Source organism: Amphiura filiformis, chromosome 11 (assembly GCF_039555335.1).
Source record: "Amphiura filiformis chromosome 11, Afil_fr2py, whole genome shotgun sequence".
Classification (NCBI taxonomy): domain Eukaryota; kingdom Metazoa; phylum Echinodermata; class Ophiuroidea; order Amphilepidida; family Amphiuridae; genus Amphiura; species Amphiura filiformis.
The window spans coordinates 3,044,132-3,064,672 of NC_092638.1; the positions used below are offsets into that span (position 1 = coordinate 3,044,132).

The following is a 20,541-nucleotide window of genomic DNA, read 5'->3' on the forward strand; positions in this document are numbered from 1 at the left end:
GTACTTGCCGAGCGAGCCACGCTCTTTACGCGTCGCGTCGCGTTCGCGTGTGACGCAAAGCATCGACCCCCGATTTTGGTTTGTACTTCTATGTGGACAGACTGTAGACCAGTGACTTTGGTTCGCGTAGTGAAGCCGACACTGCTTAGCAACGACTTTGACAAGGACGCATACCCGGACGCAAGCAAGCAGATATGTTCGCGTCTATGGAACATGTTGCATTTGACGCGAGCGATAATGGCGTAACCTTAGATTATTAATACAATCACGCAAAGGAGCGCGTCTTTCTCTCCAGACATGAACGCTTATTTCTCCGCGTCCGACCACCCGAACAAAATCACCTTGGATTGTGTCTATGAATACAATGAAGGCTGACGACAAATTAGCACAAATGATCCTTACGTCATTGCACTTAGACAATTTCGGCGCGGAAATTTTGAATATTGCGTGTTGAAAGCCGACTGTTTTTATTCGTTTTATGGTCAATATGAGTTTGTTTTAAATAAAACCATGTGATTCGTGCTTGATAATTAGTTTGTGTTATGATTACCCGGCCCGGCTAACCTGCCGCATTTGGCATGTTTTGGCATATTTTCAATAACCATTGTTAATTTCTGACACATAGGCCTATACAAAAAGAAAAAAAAATAACAGTTTTCAACATGAACTTTAAGCTGTGACAAATCGGATGTCAGTCGCGAAAAGAGCGAGCTATGAAGCCGATGTGACAGTAATTTGTATTATTGAATGAGAAGTTTGTGTCGGTGGAATGACCCTTAATGTACGTTATTATAGAAACTTGTTAGTTTTCAAGTAGTATACAAAGTTGATTTTTTGAGTCAACCTTACTGCAAACAAGTTACTCGTATTCAAACACATGGATTGAAAGAGCAAATTAAGAAAGAAGACAAGGACAGAAACACCTTTTGGTGCAAGACAGCTCATATCTATATCATCCAGGCTAGCCTTCAAACGCTAAGTCAATTAGATTTTTTTCTTTATTATTTATCAGTCATCGTGGTAATTGTATTCTATTTATAATTTCAACTGTATCTTTACTTAACATCTGGATCCTTTTTTAAAATTAAGGAAATTAGCGTAACGTTCTGTATGTTTCCTCAACTCTCTCCCTCTTTCTCTCCATCTCCGCTCTCTCTTTTTTTTCTTCAATTCAGAGATCATCGGACTACTCTAAAATTTTGAAAATCGAGTTATTACCATTACTAACTTGCTTAGAACCTAAGCTTACTGATGTAAAATCCCAAAGTCTTGATTGCTAAGCTATGAACTGTCTGGCTTTAAGGGTAGACGAGGTATTGTTGGTCGAAGCAACCTAAAAATCGATTTTCATTATAGAGATCAATATATTATTGAAAATTAACACCTTGATGTTTTGCAAAAGGTCATTCTACAAATCGTATACTTTGCAAACTTGCTTAATTTATTGTTGTTAATGAGTTATGTACGTTTTACAAAAGTGTTGTTGTTTCAGCCCTCTTTACAACGTAACTCAAGAACCGCAGCACCTATAAAAATATATCTGTGATATTTTAATTCTTCTACACGCTCGCTATGAATTGAGCAATGCAGTTTTTGACAAAGTTCACTACCATTCGTAAGATGCTGTGAAGTACCAAATCACAACAGTTTAAAAAAATTAATAACCTTAAAACTAATGTGTCTAAATCTGAAGCTATCCACATTGGTAGTCTTAAGGGAACCAATCTTTGTCCTTTTCAGGATAATGGCATTAGGTGGAATTCAAACACTTTTAAAACATTGGGCGATAATTCTTCACTTAATGTCAGCCCCCTTTATGAACTCAATTTTATCCCCAAACTTATCAGATTGAGCAAACCCTTAACTGTTGGAGGCATATAAAATTTATCCCTAATACTAGTATTGGGAAAGTTACTGTTATTAAATCCCTTTTGCTGCCCCAACTTCTTTATTTGTTTTCAGTTCTTTGCATTAAATCCCCAAAACCTTTTTTTAAAAAGTTGAATCACTTGTTTTACAAATTCATTTGGAATGGGGGGTAACGATATAGAGTCAAGCGGGACATTTTATGTAATGATTTTGAGCATGGTGGGCCACGCATGTTTGATCCTCTTGTGTTTTTTCAGGCTCAAAAATTTATTTGGATTAAGCACTTGCTTGACCCTGACTATTCTATTCTAGCTTTTTGAAGCATTTGGAACTTTCTGTTCTGGAAAATTTTCATTCTGACTGGACAGTCCTGTTTAGGACTGATGCCCCTGATTGTGTTTTGAATACTTTATCTAACTGCCAGCTTGTGGAAAGTATTGAACTTTGGTATTTATATAGGTACAAAATCAAGGAGAATTTAGACTTGTCTGACTTTCATCTTCAAGACCCAATCTGGTGGGAAAAAATGTTCGGTTGAAAACAAAAAATGTTTTTCTATTACCATGAGTGGGATGAATAGGGTATTCGTCATATTTCAGATCTTTATTATGGTAACAATTTGTTCAAAACATGTGAAGATTTAGTTGTTGAATTTGATATTCTTATTAAGAATATGAGAAAATATAATTCTCTAATGAATGGGATTTATTTGAACTGGTTTCAGAATTCCAAGAATATTCAGGAAGATGTTTTTGCAATTTTGTATGTCTGTAGGTAGGTGGCAAATATAGTGAAGTTGCAATTTTTACGATTCAATTGTACCTGTTATATTGTGCTTTATTGATCGGCCCGTGGTGCTGGTGTGCAATACTACGATGCGTTCCCATTGAAAATCGTTGAAATTGCAACTTTTGATTTTGGGGTTTGAGGGTTTGGAGGCGCATATCTTGGTAAATTCTCGTTAAATTTTCACGAACAGGGTGCCAAATGAGAAAGCAAAGTCGAATTAACAAAATGTATATTTCAGAATAATCCAAACTTATCAGGTTGTTGAACAGCACGGATGACTATAACTGACGAGTTTCTTTTTGTGCCTGGTGTATAAGTGCGAACTACGTACAATAATACGTGAACACAGAGGAATCTTTCATTATAGGTATTCTAATATTATTTTTAGTTGCTTATTCACTCTGCAAAGAAAGGAAACAAACGGGAAACAAACATACATTGCTCATGACTACTGTAGCATCTGTCCAGTATTATTTAGAAGCGTGATGCAAAACGTGCCACAAGAGAATTTTAAGTATTGAGTTGTATAATTGGTTTTTATTTGACGTATAACGACAGTCACCCTCTATCGGGGGGATGTGATATAACTGTGAGTTAAAAAAACATTTGAGAACCGAATTTTGTCCATTATTCAATGCATTAAGCCCGATTGTTAATGTTCCCCCTTTCCCTGGAATGTGAATATTTGGTTTGACTGTTACCATGGTTACAGTGTTAGGAGGGGAAAGATAGTGGGCGACTCTGTAGGAAGCGGAATTTGCATAAATGCGCACTCCTCAGATGCGGATCAATGTGATATCCTCTTGTCATGACAGTGCGCGCAGACGCCATCGTGACATGAGTGTTCCACCACACGCACACGATATCATGAGCGCCTTACACGTACTCGTACTGTAACGAGTTATACTAAAAGTAAGGGCGCAACACTAATTAACGAAATTCGGCTAATATAGTCCATAGTGAATATGAGATGTTAACTACATATATGCACACAGCACAGGGGCACTCACAATAGGCAATTGAACCCTACTGGTAGCGCTGTGTTGTAGCTACAGGGGATGAACTACTTAGCGTCATATATCAAAAAGTATAAAAGCTATGATTTTAGAACTTGCTCTATGTTTCAATTACTTATTCTTTTCCAAATATCTGAATTTTCAACCCGGTACAAGCTTTAATAACGGGGGTACATACATTTTTATGAAAAAGAAATCCTACCATCTATCCAAACTCGCCGTGTTATTCCAATGCATTGCACATTTTGCTTCACCGGGCAGCCATGGTTTGGTCGTATTTGGAAGATTGGTGTCATAAAACCGTAATAGGTACAATTTTAGTACTTTCTGTCAATCAAGTGTGGCTTATTCTCTACATGTCAATCTTTAAATAATTAGCATAGTCCTTATAAATAATAACGGTGGTCCGCCTTGATGAGTAAATGACAGCAAACAGCTGCAAACCAGTGAAAAAATACCCCAAAACTCGGTCAGTGGAGCTCCTCTCGTACATGCCAATAGCGTCATTATCGATTGGATTAGTCGTCCGTAGCGGACAATTCGGTCGTTCATTGGATTAATATTATCATGTGGTAATAAATTTGCATTGGACAATAGATTACTATATAATGGTTTAGTACTGCATATATCGGTTTAATCTTCAATAAGCGGGTTTATGGCTGGAAAGGTCACGGTGAATTTGCCGTGGACGTAACTGCGCTATGAGTCCCATGTAATTTTTTTATGTCATTGGATTTCGATACCATGATACGTGTAGGACTATGTTTATAAAGTTTAAGATACTTGGCATTTGATGAAACGCAAAGACAGATGCATTAACCAGCCTAGCCATCGTGTGCTTGAAATGTAGAAATGTGTTCTTTCTCGATTAATTTCCTGATAACGCCAGCCTGGGAACGCAAGTCTCCCAGGGCCAGTTTGGCACACGAAATACATGATGGGGATCCGTAAATAACATGAATATATAGAGGGCGCCACACAAATGTAATTGTAGGCAACGTCAGCCATCGGCATCAGTACACCTTTGATCAGTGATTCCAGTGTCGCGATTAAGGCGTCGAATTGGGCTGTCAAAAACGTTCCAAATGCGAAAAATACCCAAGAAAACTTACCTGGACCTTGATATCCAAGACCTTGTTCACACTAGAAAATTTTATTCTTTCGACGAATCTCAAACGAAGATTAAAAATCCTTTTTTCCTAATGTGTACGCACTTTTCCTCCTTCGACGAAGATTGAAAATGCTTCGTTCAACGAAGCTAAAAAGGTTGTTTCGACGAAGGAATACTTTGATTTTGTAATCATTGGTAATGTGTACGTTCGCTTCGTTCGACGAAGGAAAGTGATCCGATGTGACAAGTGACCCTCACCGCCTTTAATAATAGCCGGACGTTAATAGCTTCGTTAATTTTCATGAAATGTGTGTCGTTCGATCTTCGTTCAGCGTAATGTGTATACATGCTTAATTAGTTAATCAAGATTAACTTATCTTCGTTGAATTAAGAAATTTTCTAATGTGAACAGGGTCCAATTAAGACTGAAACGAGAAACCGCGTCATCGGTGACGTTTACCTGTCAGTTTAAAGCAGGAACGTAACCTAGTTTCGTTGCGGATCAGACTGACTGATAATGTTAATGATTTGCACACAACTTTGTTTAATCCTAGTCCGAATAATCAGTCCCAAAACAAAATATTCATTTATTTACATGATCGTAGTTTAATACCACATAATTATTTAGAAGTCGCCAAACATGCCAGAGCCACAACTTCTCGGAAGGAATTTCACAACTTGGCATGCGGGTATTCATGAAGCATTAAGTATAACTTTTGCTAAATCGAATCAAAATTATCATGGCATTTCACCACATTTGCCACCTACCTACAGACATAAAAAAGGGCAAAGTAAGACAAGAGTACATAGCCCAACCACTTACTCATAATGTCATCTCTCTTTAGAATTCTTTTGGTATTAAAATGTGCTTTTCACATGAGAGTTGCCAAAATATAGAACAGTCTTCCTGCTAATATCCGTGGTAATTTGGATGCGATGAGTCTCTCAATAATAAAGAAACGTGTGTGCAAAAAATATTGTTCTTGTTTAATACCTGCAAGCAATGTTGAGCATGTTTGAAGCATTTTTAAAACTTTTAAAAACGGACCTTTTCACCTTTTTGTGTGTGATAATCTGTGATGATAATAGTCGTTTACTTTCTCCTCCTAAATAATAGAATTTTCCTTTCCTCGATTGTTTCTATTACCCTCTCCACGCGGGTGTCGACTGCAGACGATAAATTCCAAAATTGTACATAATTTGTCATGCCCATATTTGGATTCAGCATGAAAAATGCATTAAAATGAGTACAAACAACACATTGGTTCAGTGGTTCTTGAGGTGGCTCTTGCATACATGGAAAGGTTTGGCTCAATACACCTGAGCACACAATTTCGTCCAAGAGCTTCCAAGCAAGCAGTGAATTGTCTCTACACAGTCTTTACGGTTGAGTGCATAGCATCGTAAGAGATGTGAGCTTCTAGCTGGTGACTAGTGGAAAAAATAGGCATCTGGAATTGGTTTTTGTCAAAACCTCAAGTGTTCCCTTCATCCAATCAGATTTTTTTAATATATCGAACGAAAGTTAACACGTCCTCCTAAAAACATTTTTTTATTACGTCAACAGATGACGCAATTCAATGTTTATAGCAAGGCGAATGTGGTAAATCTGTTGAAAACGACCTATCCAGGCACAATTTTTGACCAAATGTAGGCAAAGTCAAAACCTCGAAAGATCCTTATATTTTTCAGATTTTATGTCAATAAAATGAAAGAGCACACCTATGTTGTCCATATACTAGCTTCAATTCAATGAGCAATGGCCAATTCTCTTTAAATTGCCATCTTGTGCAAAGAATGACTATTTTCGCCTATACGGTTGTAAATTCCAATGAACTATGACTTTGCTAAAGAGCGCTTACAAATTTATATGTTATACATGTAAAAAAAATGCTATATAGTTGTTTAAATGTTGCTTATTTCTGTATCGTGTTAAAGCTTTTTATTTGTGTATTTTTTGTGGGACCTAAGAGCACATCCATCCACATCGATCTCAGCGTTTTAATTACATTAGGATACATTATAAGCCTTTTAGAACCAACATCTGCTCTTAAAATACATTTAAAACCCAGAAATACGTGCATGCACGTGATGCTCCTAATTATTATCAGTATTTGAAACCCAGTTATATTATGTGGAGCACTTTTTTTTCAAAAATATCATCTCACTTTGACAGTGAGAGCTTTTGAGAGAAATACAACATGACTGTACCAACAATGTCATACTCAGGCACATAATAAATCATTTGTAATTTCATATTCTCGATGTTATTGAGACATAATTTTATTTCATGAAATATGAATGACCTGAATAAAATGATGAATCATGATCTGAATCCACCTGTGAATGCATCAATCCATGTTTAAAGGTAACATTGGGGTTTCAGTCCCTATGGTGGTACCTGTCATGCAATGGCCCATTAACTCATTGCACATGAAAAATGACTTTATAAATACCCTGGGTTTTGATTGGTTCAAGACAAGCTGCCTGAAATTTTGAGTTTGACTTTATTTCGTATGAATCATTTTGGAAGACCACAAATCAATATCGCCGATGTGCATCATATTTTAAAAGTTTAATAACACAAAAGATGCTTTTGCTCACTTTAATACTTAAGGCCCATTCAGTGATTTGCTCATCCGGACGATCGTAAAAGTCATCAAAATTCAGATTTTGGTACCTTTGTCATTGTCATAGACGTGCTAACGTAGCCTGCGAGTGGTTCAGCCGAAAGCCGCGTATTTAAAGCAAAATAAGACATTTTACACGAATCTGTAATTTAGATATCTAAATTAGGTACATGTATTTGAATGGGGCTTCAACTTCGTCAGTACTGCTGTTTTCTTCGTTTTTTGCCAAATTTGTCATTTCAAAAATATCACATGACAATTTGAATGACTTATCCTTCACTTTTAAGCAATTATAAACAATATTAATTTTTACACACTTACGCTGGGATCACTGAATGGGTCTTTAGTTGTGTCAATATAGTCCCAAATTGTTACCATTTGAATGAAGAACTCCGAGGAGGGGGTGGGGCACATCATCGTTTTTGGTGGGTATGCTCTCCTGGAATTTTGTCGTGGTGGGTCTTTGAGAGCTGACGGCGTACCGGTAAATCGGGTGGTAAATGGGTGTTTTTTCGGAGCTGCAAATGGTCATAATCAAGGGTCTTTTCTTAGCTTTCTGACCAAAATTCAATTTTACGCCCTCGCCTGTGAGCAATATTCTTTTCGACCTCTGTGCACTGAACGGGTGGCGCTTAAGTAGAAATAACGATATTGAAGTATTTTATTATGGCTATGAAAAGGCATATGGCTGAAAGCTCGCCAAACTTTGTACATTACGGTAGTTTCAAACTTTTTACCTTTATAATAGAAATAACGATATCCAGGGTCTGAATGATATACTACTTCTTTCTCACCACTCAGAGCCTTGATACTGTCAAGAAGAAGCTAGTTACCATTTCAGGGAAGTTGTTTTCAGCCCATCTTTTATCCCATGAGCATAAATGAGTGAATGTAATCATGATCATGTCGGGACATGGAATATCTCAATAATATTATTACTAACTCAATTTACTTTTTACTTTGCCAATCAAATTCTCAGTGGTAGGCCCTATGTTATAATTTTATTACATAATATAATGTGTATCATTATTTAACATTGAAGATGACTGTCACGCAATTGTTCCCTTTCTTGTATAAGAAACTATATACCCATTCTGAAGTAATTAATGATTCAATGCAATGCAATGCAATGCAATGCAATGCAATGCAATGCAATGCAATGCAATGCAATGCAATGCACTGCAATGCAATGCAATGCAATGTAATGCAATGTAATGTAATGTAATGTAATGTAATGTAATGCAATGCAAGCAATGCAATGCAATACAATGCAATGCAAAATTATGTAATGCAATGCAATGCAATGCAATATAATGCAATGCAATGCAATGCAATGTAATGTAATGCAAAGTAAAAGCAATGCAATGCAGTGCAATGCAATACAATGCAATGTAATGCAATGTAAATACAATATCAATGAATGCCATGCACATGATTGCAATTCAATTCAATTCAATTCAATTCAATTCAATTCAATTCAATTCAATTCAATTCAATGTCAAGCAATGCAATTCATTTTTAATTCAATCCAGTGCAATGCAATGCAATTCAATCAAATTCAGTTAATTTCAATTTAATTCAACGCATTTTAATTCAATTCAATTCATTCTTAATTATTTCAATTTAATTTAGTTCAGTTCAATTAAAGAGACTCATATTTCACAACCACCATGATTTACCAGAATTGATAGTTGCCTGAGCGGTGCGTTTCGACTCAAAGTTTACTTTGTATAATTATACCACTATTAAAGGAACTTGAATGTGATCCACTAATGTGATATTTTTCCAAGATGTCAAATTTGCCAAACGCACACGAAAATATATGCTGGGTGTCCCAAATAAAATAGGCCCCTCATTGCGCCCTCTTTTTCTCCTATTTCTGAAAAGTTGATCAAATATATTTTGGTATGTAAAGAAACCTTGAGTCGTTAGCTTTAATAAACCAAAACAATTATATCAATATTGGCTCTCAACTTTTGAAGATATGCACTTTTAAAGAAATGTACCAGTTTTTCACTCTGTCCACGGGAAGGTTTGGCTACTTCAAAGATTGAAAAAGAGTACACATACCATGCATGAATATCAAACATTCCTCAATGATAACTTTATAAAATAACTTTATTTATGGAATGGGCTTTACCGGTGGGTTTATGGGCAATGGATTTTGGTAATAGTGTCATTAAGTTTGGGGGTAACTTGATGCCAAACTTCTTTTGCTTTACTTGCAATTACTTATTTTTTTCTTGGTTATTTATGCCTTTTTGTTTTATTATGTTTCTTACTTTTTTACTTTGTTGTTTCTTGCTTTCTTTGTTTTATTTACAACATAAGTCATTTCTCTTTTTAGGATATAAGGTAACCCTAAAATGCTGTTTAGTTTGTCTTTGGTTCTTCTGAAGTGAGTTTACTGTGCTGCTCTGCCCTCTACCTGGTTTCCTCCTTGGCGAATACATGTTTCAGCCCTGGTCTATTGCATCAATTGCGTTGCGTACCATCCTTGTGCGCTGCCACTTGCGAATGCATTCAGTAATACGTTTGCGAAGATCGTGGATTTTGCCACAAAGGAAAACAATCAAGTGGTGTGAGGTCTGGTGATCGTGCAGGCCATTCCACAGCATGAGCCATCCCAACCACTCTGTTTGTTTGCTATCCGTGGACAGAGTGAAAAACGGGTGCTTTTATTCAAAAGGGCATATCTTCAAAAGTTGTGAGCCGATTGAAATAATTGTTTTGGTTTATTAAAGCTAACGATTAAAGGTTTCTTTACATACCAAAATATATTTAATCAACTTTTCAGAAATAGGAGAAAATGAGGGCGCAATGAGGGGCCTCTTTTTTGGGGGGGACACCCTGTATTACCTATACTGTAAATTGGCCAGAACACATGGAACTCATTCATCAATGTAACGGTTTTTAACACATGACATGTGTTCAACTTATTTAGAGAACACTAGTGTGAACACCTGAGACGTGTTCATAAGATACAGTTGAACACATGACACATGTGTAATAAGTGTTCTAAAAATATTTCAGAACATCAGTGTTCAAACTACAAGAACACCAGTGTTCAAATGAAACAAAGAAAGACAAAAGGACATTTTGAACACGTGTCAAGTGTTCAAAAGGTGTTACATTATGTGTTCTAAGTTTTGAAAATGTTGTCTTATTTTTAAAAATCAAATGTAACAATGTTTCCTTTTGTGATAGTGCTATAGGAGACACTATTTAAGGCAAATTTTAGTATGGATATGCAGACATCTTTTCATAACTAATCTTGGAAACATGTGTTCTATGACTTTTACAGTGTATACGGTATATCCATTAGGTCCAGACAATCTGATTCTATCAGGCCAAAGTAGGTCATTTTGAAAATTGACTTACTAGTATCGTCATCAACTTGCCTATGCAGCAGTATTAACCAAGTGTGCTATTTCTGAATACACTCTAAAATTTTTGGACGCCTGATGTTAAAAGAATGAACACCATTTACACACATTTTTGTAACAGTTCTTGAACACCATAATATGAACACTGGTGTTCCAAATATAAACAGCAGTGTTCAAGGTGGTGTTCCAAATATATAAGGCAGTGTTCAAGGTTTGAACATCCAGTGTTTAATAGTGGAACAAACCTAGAACACCACCTTGAACCCGGGCCTTGAACACTGCCGTTCATATTTGGAACACCTCCTTGAACACTGCCGTTTATATATTTGGAACACCAATGTTCAATAGTGGAACACATAATGCATAATGGTGTTCACGAACTGTTACAAAAAAAGGTGTTTAAATGTGTGTAAATGCATACATGCATGTGTACATGTCCAAACATTTTAGAGTGTAGGTTTCTTGCTTTCAATGGTATAACGTAGCTTTTTAAATAACAAATTTCTTATGTATTTTATCATGTTTGGCACCCTATTTCTGCCTAAACTCAATTTATTTTACAATTGCTGATAGTGTCAGACTAAGTCAGATTAGTCGCGTCACATAGGTTAAGATGATTTTAAAGTGTCGCTGAAATGAGTTAAACAGTGATGGTTTGAATTTAGAACAGAAATTAGGTACATGGTATCCAACTTCCGTCCGTCCGTATATCAGTAGATAACACACTTATCTAAAGGTGTGTGTCACAAGACTGTTGCCGAAAATGACAAACATTTGCTTTGCGTTGCACCTCGTCCCATATACTTTTAACCTCTTTCTAATATTCTTTCTTTGTTGGTTTTTATTGAAAATAAATTGAAATTGAAATTTAGAAGAAAAAAATTGTCGAAAATAGTACATGCTCCTATAGCTGGGAAAAGGAGATATGTATCTGTCGTAAAAATAGTAGAGTTGCTTACCAAATTGCTCGTAAAGGTGCGTATAAATTCGGCGTCAAAGTGTTATTTACAAAACAATATTGCGAATGTTGCGTATAATTTTTACTAACTTTTGCTAAAAACGATGAAAAATTTGTACTTATGCGATGTAAATTATTATTTAGGCCCCTACTTTGTCCCTATCACGAAGAAACCCATTCTGAAATCTCAAAATGTGCATTATTCAATTAAATATCTTCAGTAAATGGACTTTTTCTAAAGTTGCCTAAATTATGGAACGCAGGTAACGAGCAACAAAGGATCGACATTCAATCAAGAGCCATAAAGTAAATGAAACTGGGCTATTCCAGTTAGAATCCATACCCCCACCCCCCACCCCCCTCCACAGGGGATGTAGATTTTAAATAGAGTCACACTTTCAGGTAACCCCATTGAATTTCAAACCTCCTGTGTGGAAGATTAGGTCATCTATGTTATGGCGCTACAAAAATATCTACAAAATATACCCATTTGCTAAATTTCTTCTATATATTTTAACATGCATTGGCTTAAAACTATTTTCACGGGGGGGGGTGACCCAACAAAAGATAAAGTTTTGGTGAGCCATCCTGAGGGTGCTGGGGACTGAGCGGCTCTACACAAAATTATTGAAGGGGTGAGCCCCACAAGCCCCCCGGTTCCAAAGCCTATGGTATGCATAGGGGTGTATGGATTTCATCTGGAACAGCTGATTGGTGTAACTATAACTAGCGACATTACTTCGTGTAAGGAACCTAATGGTTCTGCAAAGAATAGAAAAGGGTTCTGGAAAGGTCAGAACGAACCATAGACATGAAAAGGGTTCTGTAAAGGCCCGAAATTAATTGAGCCATTTTGGGGTTCTTTTAATTTTCAATCAAGATCTCTTCTCTTGAGGATTCCACATAAACAGCTAAGAAACTTTTTTTCCTAAGAGTGTAGCCATCTTGATAAGCAAATAGAGCCATTTAGGATCGTGTAATGTATTGGTACAGACAGCTTAACAGGTGCGAAATGAAGTGGATATGTTTCATTACATTTTATTATGTCCCATTTTCATGTCCTATGTTTCCAAACAATAAATATATTAATTTTTATGTGACAGCACTTCCGATGTCAATGTTAAGGGCGTCAATAAAACACTATCTTGTGTGACGACATTCCGATAGCTGCCAGATTGTATACGGCCCGGGTATGGACCACAATGGCCTCATCCCAATGGCATAGTTCAAAAACCTCAATTAAACAATCATAGTGAAAAATTTGACCTCAAGATGCGGAGTATGAGTTTTTGTACCCAAATTTTCAAAGGTCATTCAATGAATGTACAAATGTATTGGGGTTAAAGAACTGTGCCCTGGTAGATGAACATGTTGTGGATCCTAGGGTATACGGTTCCTGTATGGTTAGTGGGCCTAGTTCAAGGGTTCATGAACATTTTGATTCATTATTCCGGAAAATACTTTTTCGTGTGAAGAAAAAACAACAACGAGCAAGCAGGCCCGTACTAGAGGAGGGGCAAGGACGCCCCCCGATCGCTAAATGCCAAAAAGTCCCATTTTTGACCAAAATGGAAAAAAAAAAAGGTCAAAAAGGTCTAAATTTTCGAAAAAGCTCCACTGTTAAAATTAAAATTAAAATTAAAATTATAATTATAATTATAATTATAATTATAATTATAATTATAATTATAATTATAATTATAATTATAAAATAATTAAAATAGTAAAATTGAAAACAAAAGTTACGATTGAAAAAAGGTTTTCGATTTTTCAAAATACCTTTTCTAATGTAACGCTCTTTTATGTCTATTTAAAAGGCGCGCATGGGCTCGTGACGTGGCCCACAAAGGTACCCGGAAAATGTGGAAAAGTTCGAATTAATGATATTCATAGACTATTTCCTATCATCGTTTTCCAACAAAAATGCAGCTTTAATTCGAATCTAAACAATGGCAAAAGTAAGTGATTTTGAAAAGTTGCAATATCTTAACATTAATTCATTTTCATGCTCTGGATTATGCTTGTTATTTTAACTTAGTATTATCCGGGGCATGACTTACCGGAGGGGGTTTGGGGCTCATCCCCCGGGGCACTCCAACTTTGGAGGTGACGCGTATGTAGGGCTGTTAAGACCCCTTTTTCAGCATCGCTGTCACCCAAAGACCCCATATTTTTTACGAACACATGCTCTGTCACCCGAAGACCCCCTATTTTTCCATTTGATCTGTCACCCAAAGACCCTTACAAGTTCAATTTGAACAGCAACTTTCATTTATCACTGATTTTGTTATTTATTATAAAAAAAAAAAAAAATTTGAAGCCATTTAGAACTAGAAATTCAATTTTCGAGGTTTCTGAAGCGCTGTTTCGGTTCTCACCCAAAGATTCCATTTCAAAAAAAGGTCATGTTCTCACCCAATGACCCCATATTTTTTACATTTGCTCTCACCGAATGCCCCTTAGTGCGAAAGTGCCAGCCCTACACCTATATCCATTTCAAAGTGAAGTGCCCCCCCCTGGCAGCCCCTCAATAATTTTAGTGGAAAAATGTCTTCATAAACCAGGAAAAATGGGTGTTTTTTTCGTATTTTTTCCAACATATTCTGACACCGAGGGGGAATCCAGAATGGGTCATCGACAATTTTTATTTTCTGAGCCTCCCCCCCCTGCCCATGTTGAAAATCTTCCTAAGCCACTGCGGGGGTATCCATTATGAGGCCTCATCTGAGACGCGAAACGCTGACGGGTATGTGCAGGAGGTGGTGTTGGCCCCAGCTTTAGAAATGTATAGTGACTTACTGAGGTGAGGGGCGGGTGCAGGAGGTGTCGGTGGTGTCAGCCACCAGCTTTGGAAATGTATGACGTGATGTTTACCTTCAATTACACTGCAAAAACAGCAGAGCAACACTTAATAAACACTTTAACACTTCATAAACACTTGTTTGTACAGTGAAGGTATAGGGGTGTTAATTTATAAACACCAAAACACGTTTAGAAACATGAAGATGTTTATATTTTTTAACACAAGATAGTGTTTAAAATACCTTTACTGTACAAACAAGTGTTTATGAAGTGTTAAAGTGTTTATTAAGTGTTGCTCTGCTGTTTTTGCAGTGTATGAATTATACCTTAAATTATATTGGGGAGGATTAGGGTACTTGGAACCCCGTCACCACCATTAGGGGTGCCGCCCCGGCCCCGGTTCCGAAACCAATGATTATAAAGTGTTGAAACATTTCGAATTTGAAAATTAACGTTTCATACCCTCATATTGTCTTTTAATTTCACAAATCCGCTAAATTCGATTTTAACGGATTGTGCGCAATCATAATGCGCATATGTGGCTAAATTTAGTTGTGACGTCATATGGACGTTGGCTCAAAGTTTCAGAGAGATCATTTTGGAAAACGCCGTATAAGAGTTGCATCTTGGGCGTTTTCGTAAAGAGGGAATATCGCAAGGCAAACTTGCAAGTACACTTGTTTAACAAAATGTATGATGAAACAGTATAGATCCAACCACTAAATTGATATTTTTTGCACAAACCAATATTCATTTGCACCAAATCTGGCAATACCAGTGAATAAAGTACCTGTAAAAAGTTTTGAAAGTTTAAACGCGTAACTTTTTCGTCAGTCTCAGGGGATATGAAGACTAGACCCATATTACGGCGTCTAATTTCGGGGTTGATTCCTATTTCCTCTATGATTGGAAACAAATTTGGTGGGTCAGGCCCTCTTACCTGAATGAATAGTTCTCGCGGGAACTGTGGTGGTGAGGAAAAGATATTCATTGTACGCAGACGACGAATAGGAAATATTCATAGTGCGAGACCGGAGTGCGAGATCCGTGGACGTCCAGAAATGCTGTTGGTGATCAAGGTGATAGTCTGTGCAGTGCTGCTATATCCATGATATCCGAATCCATGCGTTATCTATCTACGAGCTTCTACAAAATAGGATTTACATTTTGGATTTATCATGATTATGGTGCTTCTGTTTTATGTGAAAAGTTTTATAAAAAAATGTTGGATTTGCCTTTGGATTTGATATATGATATCTTAGCAATTGTATGCATTATTCTTGCGATCAATTGAGAACTAGATCCTGGAACTAGATTAAAAATATAAAGGTTTTTATACCTTGGAATCAGTACTTGAGAAAGGTAAGTTTTGGTATTTATAATGGCTACAACTTTTACTTTTGCGTGCAATTATGACATTTTAACTCAGTGAAATTGTTTGTTAGTTCATCAACTAGTCTGGGCTATAGAAGCTGATGATGTATTGAACAAGTGGGGAACATTTCAGTGAATGATTCGGTTACTCAATGCAGTCACCTAAACGTTGCTTGGACATGGGTTCAAGTTCAACTTAGATGAAAAGTTAAAACTATCTATTCAACAGTTCCAATTAATGCTAGGCTATTCAAAAGTGCTACTCGATCAAAATGTTACTGTTCATGGAATGTGTGATTTTGAGAATGAATATTGTCCCACTGTGCCCAAACTATGCCATGCATAATGCAAAAAAGAAAAATTCACATATTTTTTCAGGTCCCCTCTTTAGGGTCTAAAATTATTTTCAGTGTCCCCCTTTTTGACCATGAAAAATGAACGTCCCCCCCCCCATAGTGTAAACTCATGTTCTACGAGAAAAATTAAGGTGATATTTTTAAAGCCCCCCTCCTTCAGAGGGTTAAAAATTTCAAACCCCCCCTCCTTTTTGCATCAGCCCCCCCCGGTTACAAGTGTTTGGGAACGGTCCCTTATTAAAAAGCCAGGAAAAAAGAGAAAAAGAATACTTCATTTTACGCAGTAAAAAATGAAGCAATCCAATGACAATGGCAAAGAAATGTTATTAGAACCATCTGGCACATTTAAGTTTACATAATAAGCCTAAAGCCAAAAACTAAGTAGGAATATGGGTTTCTGTGCTTCCAATATCACGTTTGAGGCGGAATTTAAGCTTCAAGTTCGTTAGTTATTGCAATTATTGTAAAAGACCACAAACTCAGCCTTTTGCAATTGAGCAGAAAATAAACACCAATTTACCAATTTAATGAAATGCATGTGGGTTTGATTTCATCTCGTCCATTCAATAATCGGGTTCTGTGTCATTGCTACGGTCACTGACCTGTATGACGGGTCACTTAAAACTACTTAAAAACAGCAATCTGTATCAAAATGAACGCAAATCATTTTAATCATTTATTTAATGCCAAGCAATGTCAGCCTATTTTTGACGATAAATATAGATAATTGGAAGGTAAATGAAATTATGTTTTTTTCGTGGTTACTGCTGGTCACTGTCATTGATGAAGTCCGTTTCACCTGGTCAATTATGGTCAAGGGGACACCATTTTGCTTCAGAAGTTTAAGTTGAACCCCTGTCCAAGTCCAAGTCGTATTTATGCTGTAATAGTTTCGCTTAAGGCGAGGGTGTTTTTATCAGAGCGTAAATGTGTCACATATTCATCGTAATTGTTTCCATCTTCTTGATAGGAAAGTCATTTTGGCATTGTCATTATTAGTATTACTCAAGTTTCAGAGAGAAAGTGACGTTATTAATAATCTTACTGTAATTTTCTAGGAGGCTCCGAATTGGGCGACTGCATGATATATGCATCATGCATGAGAAGTTTTGAAGAACTGATAGGCCTACTTGGGTTGCATTTCATTGTGCAGCGAAATTTAATAATAATATTCTATTTTACAGGTCGATATTTTGGTTTCTTTTTCAGAGGAACCATCCATAATTTCAGCATTTGTTTACTAGCTTTTTTTGAAAGTATTTTAGGTCTTAGGCTGATAGGCATGAAGCAACAATCCCTCCCTGGGCAAGATAACTGTTTAGTATACATCCCAACACGAAATGTTTTGCAGAACACGTTTTTATGTCGGGTTGTATAAAGGATATAAATGTTTTAATAACGTGATGCAAAAAATGTTGTAAAGAGTTGACGAAATATTTTGCAAAAATGTTTGCTAAAAAAATGTTTTACAACTAACATTTTGACAACATTTTTAAAATGCTGTTATCATGGTTATGGTTGTTGAAGTGCGTTTTTTAAATAGGCCTATATGAAAAGTTATCATACATGTACAAGCCGACATTTAAAATAACGTTATTAAAAAACCCATTTTGACCAAAACCAAAACGCGTTCATTGACATAATATGCCTATTTTAAAATATATTTTTGCGATCAGGCTGCTAGGCCAAATAAACCATGCATGATATATAATCTGGTAGATTGCATGTTTTCATGTTTCTGTCTTGTTCAAATATTGTCAATCAGTCTTGAATCAGTCAACAATTGGTGCTTTCATCATGCATCCTGAATTCAATCTGACGGCGCCAATTTCAATTTCAGCCAAAGTATTGCTCATCATGCTTTATCTTTGCTTATGCTATAATGCACATTGCACATAGCTTGATTACTGATTTTTATAAACCTATTACCATGATTACCATGATTACTAGTATCATGATTATGCTTCTGTTTAAAGTTTCAATGATCATTGATATACCAAAAGTCAAAAATTTTGGCCGAATTTAATCAAAATTGTCTTAGTTTTTACAAATTTTGGGAACATTTTGGCTAGATTAAGGAAAAATTGGGCTGTTTTCCGAAAAAATTGAGAAAATTTTGAAAAAAGGACCCATTCATATACCAAAATAGGCTTTGAAAAAGGGGTCATTGATATACCAGAAGGCCGAAAATGCTACCCATGTTTGCAGCACGTCCCCGTATGGTCATTTGTACTCGGGGGGGGTGTCTACTTGTTGAAAATGTTCAATCTTAAATCGCCGATGAAAATTATATGATGCGATTCATGCGAGTATTTATTATTGGGCGGGTCGGTGGGTGGCGGAAGTAGAAGGGGCGGCAAAGAGAATTATTAAAGAAAAAAAGGGCGTAAAAATTGGTTTGGAATTTTTAGATTTTTTTCTTCAAACCATCGACAAAAAAATGGGGCTGTTGATGAAGGTGCGGCGAAATTTATATGAGGCTTTTTACGGTACGTCACTGCGAATTGTAATTTGCTGCAAAAGCAAAACCATACGTCTATTCTGTACCAATTTGAGAGAAATATTGTGTTTGAAACAAACAAACTCCGGTATCTCACAAACATGCAACCTCGTACACTTATTTTTGTAAGGCGATAGTATTTATATACTCTGACGAATCCAAATAATCACAAAACATTAGTGTAGCCTGTAGGTAGATTCTTCACTTTATTTTCTACAAATTCCACAAATTGTTGGATATATTTCTAATCAACTGAGTCACCATTCCCCGGGCACCATTCGGCATGTTTTCTGTTTGCGAGGGCGTTGAGCTGTTGAGTAGCATTGTTTTGTTTTAATTGTACATTTTGAACGTGTAGCCAAGACTTTTCAGAGGGTGAGCAATGTGGGAAGACAACTTTCAATAGACAAAAATGGGCTAAAGACTGGATGACTGAGAATATTCACTTAATTGTTAAGTACATGCACCAATATATATGAATGGCAATAAATCGAACACCGTAAAACCTCGTCTACAAGCATATAAGGCCAAATAAAAAAATAAACATGTTTCACGTCCCCTCCCGCTTCCTTTTTTGAGGTTTCCTCAAATATATTTTTATTTTTTGAAATTCAGTTATAACTTTTCAAAAAATATGTCTAGGAAGTTGGGATGCATTCTATAGCCTTGTTAAGATACAAGAAACACTTAAGGAAGATTTTGTGATCATTAGAGGGGGTGTAACTCTCAGAACAACAAATAAAAAAGGGCCTCCTCCTTTTTCCAGGCATTATTGTATACGCTAAAACAGCTCTAAGTATGGGTATTTACACCAATTTTGCGATAAAAATAGAAAATAAAAAGCCCCTCTTCCTCCTTTTTTCGAAAACCCGGACGTGAAACATGTTTTATTTTTTACTTGGCCTAAAGTTCTTCTAGCATGTCTAATGAAAGCTAAATTAATCCAGGCGCCATTATAAAGTTTAAGCAAATAAATTATAGATCCAAGCACATACAAACAAGTATTATTGTAAGACCTATCTATTGTATTATATTTACACATGTAGGCCTATCGTATTAATTTAGCTTTTGTCAAAAACACTATTCATGCTTGTAGACGAGGTTTTACGGTATGACAATTTGTTTTATATTTATTACATGGCTGATAACGTTGATGGATCGGGATTTTTGCCAGGTTTTTAACTTTAAACTATGGTTTTTAGTCTGCGAATAATGTTAATCTATGGTTTTATCCCCGTAAAGAGGTCAGGATTTGATGCCATAATGCACGATTTCTGTTAAATGTTTATTTTGTTATTCTTTACCTACAATGCTGACATAATAATAGTAATAACTGCGGGGATGATTTCTGTCCATTTCAAGCTGTAATAATAAACACCCTCAGTGGCTATTTTGGCCTTTAACATGGAGTTCTATGGGGAACTTTAAGTAATATACTAATAGTATTAGTGGTGGGTTAAGGAATAGTGATGTTTCAAGTAACCAGCTTATTTGATGCATGATGATCTACAGAGCATTTTGACATCATTTTCATCCAAATGGGCCAAAAAATGAGTTGTTGCCGGCCAAAACCATTATTTGGACAGAGAGTCTGAAAATCAATATTTTCATCAACAATCATGATCTTAAGTCTGGTTCTGTTAAAGAGGTCCAAAAATCTTGTATCAGGGCGGCCAGCATCTCACAGGGGGGAAGGGGAAGGGGTAAGACTTCTCGCATGCTATATACCACTGACATATTAGTTCGGATG

At 36.3% G+C, this 20,541-nt stretch overlaps 1 protein-coding gene across 5 annotated transcripts in view; it reads left to right on the forward strand.

The window, feature by feature from the left end:
• The window catches only part of LOC140164222 (uncharacterized), a 150,933-nt gene that overhangs the window by 102,782 nt on the left and 27,610 nt on the right, over positions 1-20,541 (forward strand). The window contains exon 1 of one of the 5 annotated variants that reach the window (XM_072187474.1): positions 15,795-15,923. The exons of the other annotated variants lie outside the window; for them this stretch is intronic. The gene's annotated coding sequence lies outside the window, so the exon portion shown is untranslated. Of the gene's footprint in view, positions 1-15,794; positions 15,924-20,541 lie in introns of those variants that run through there. 5 annotated transcript variants of the gene reach the window in all.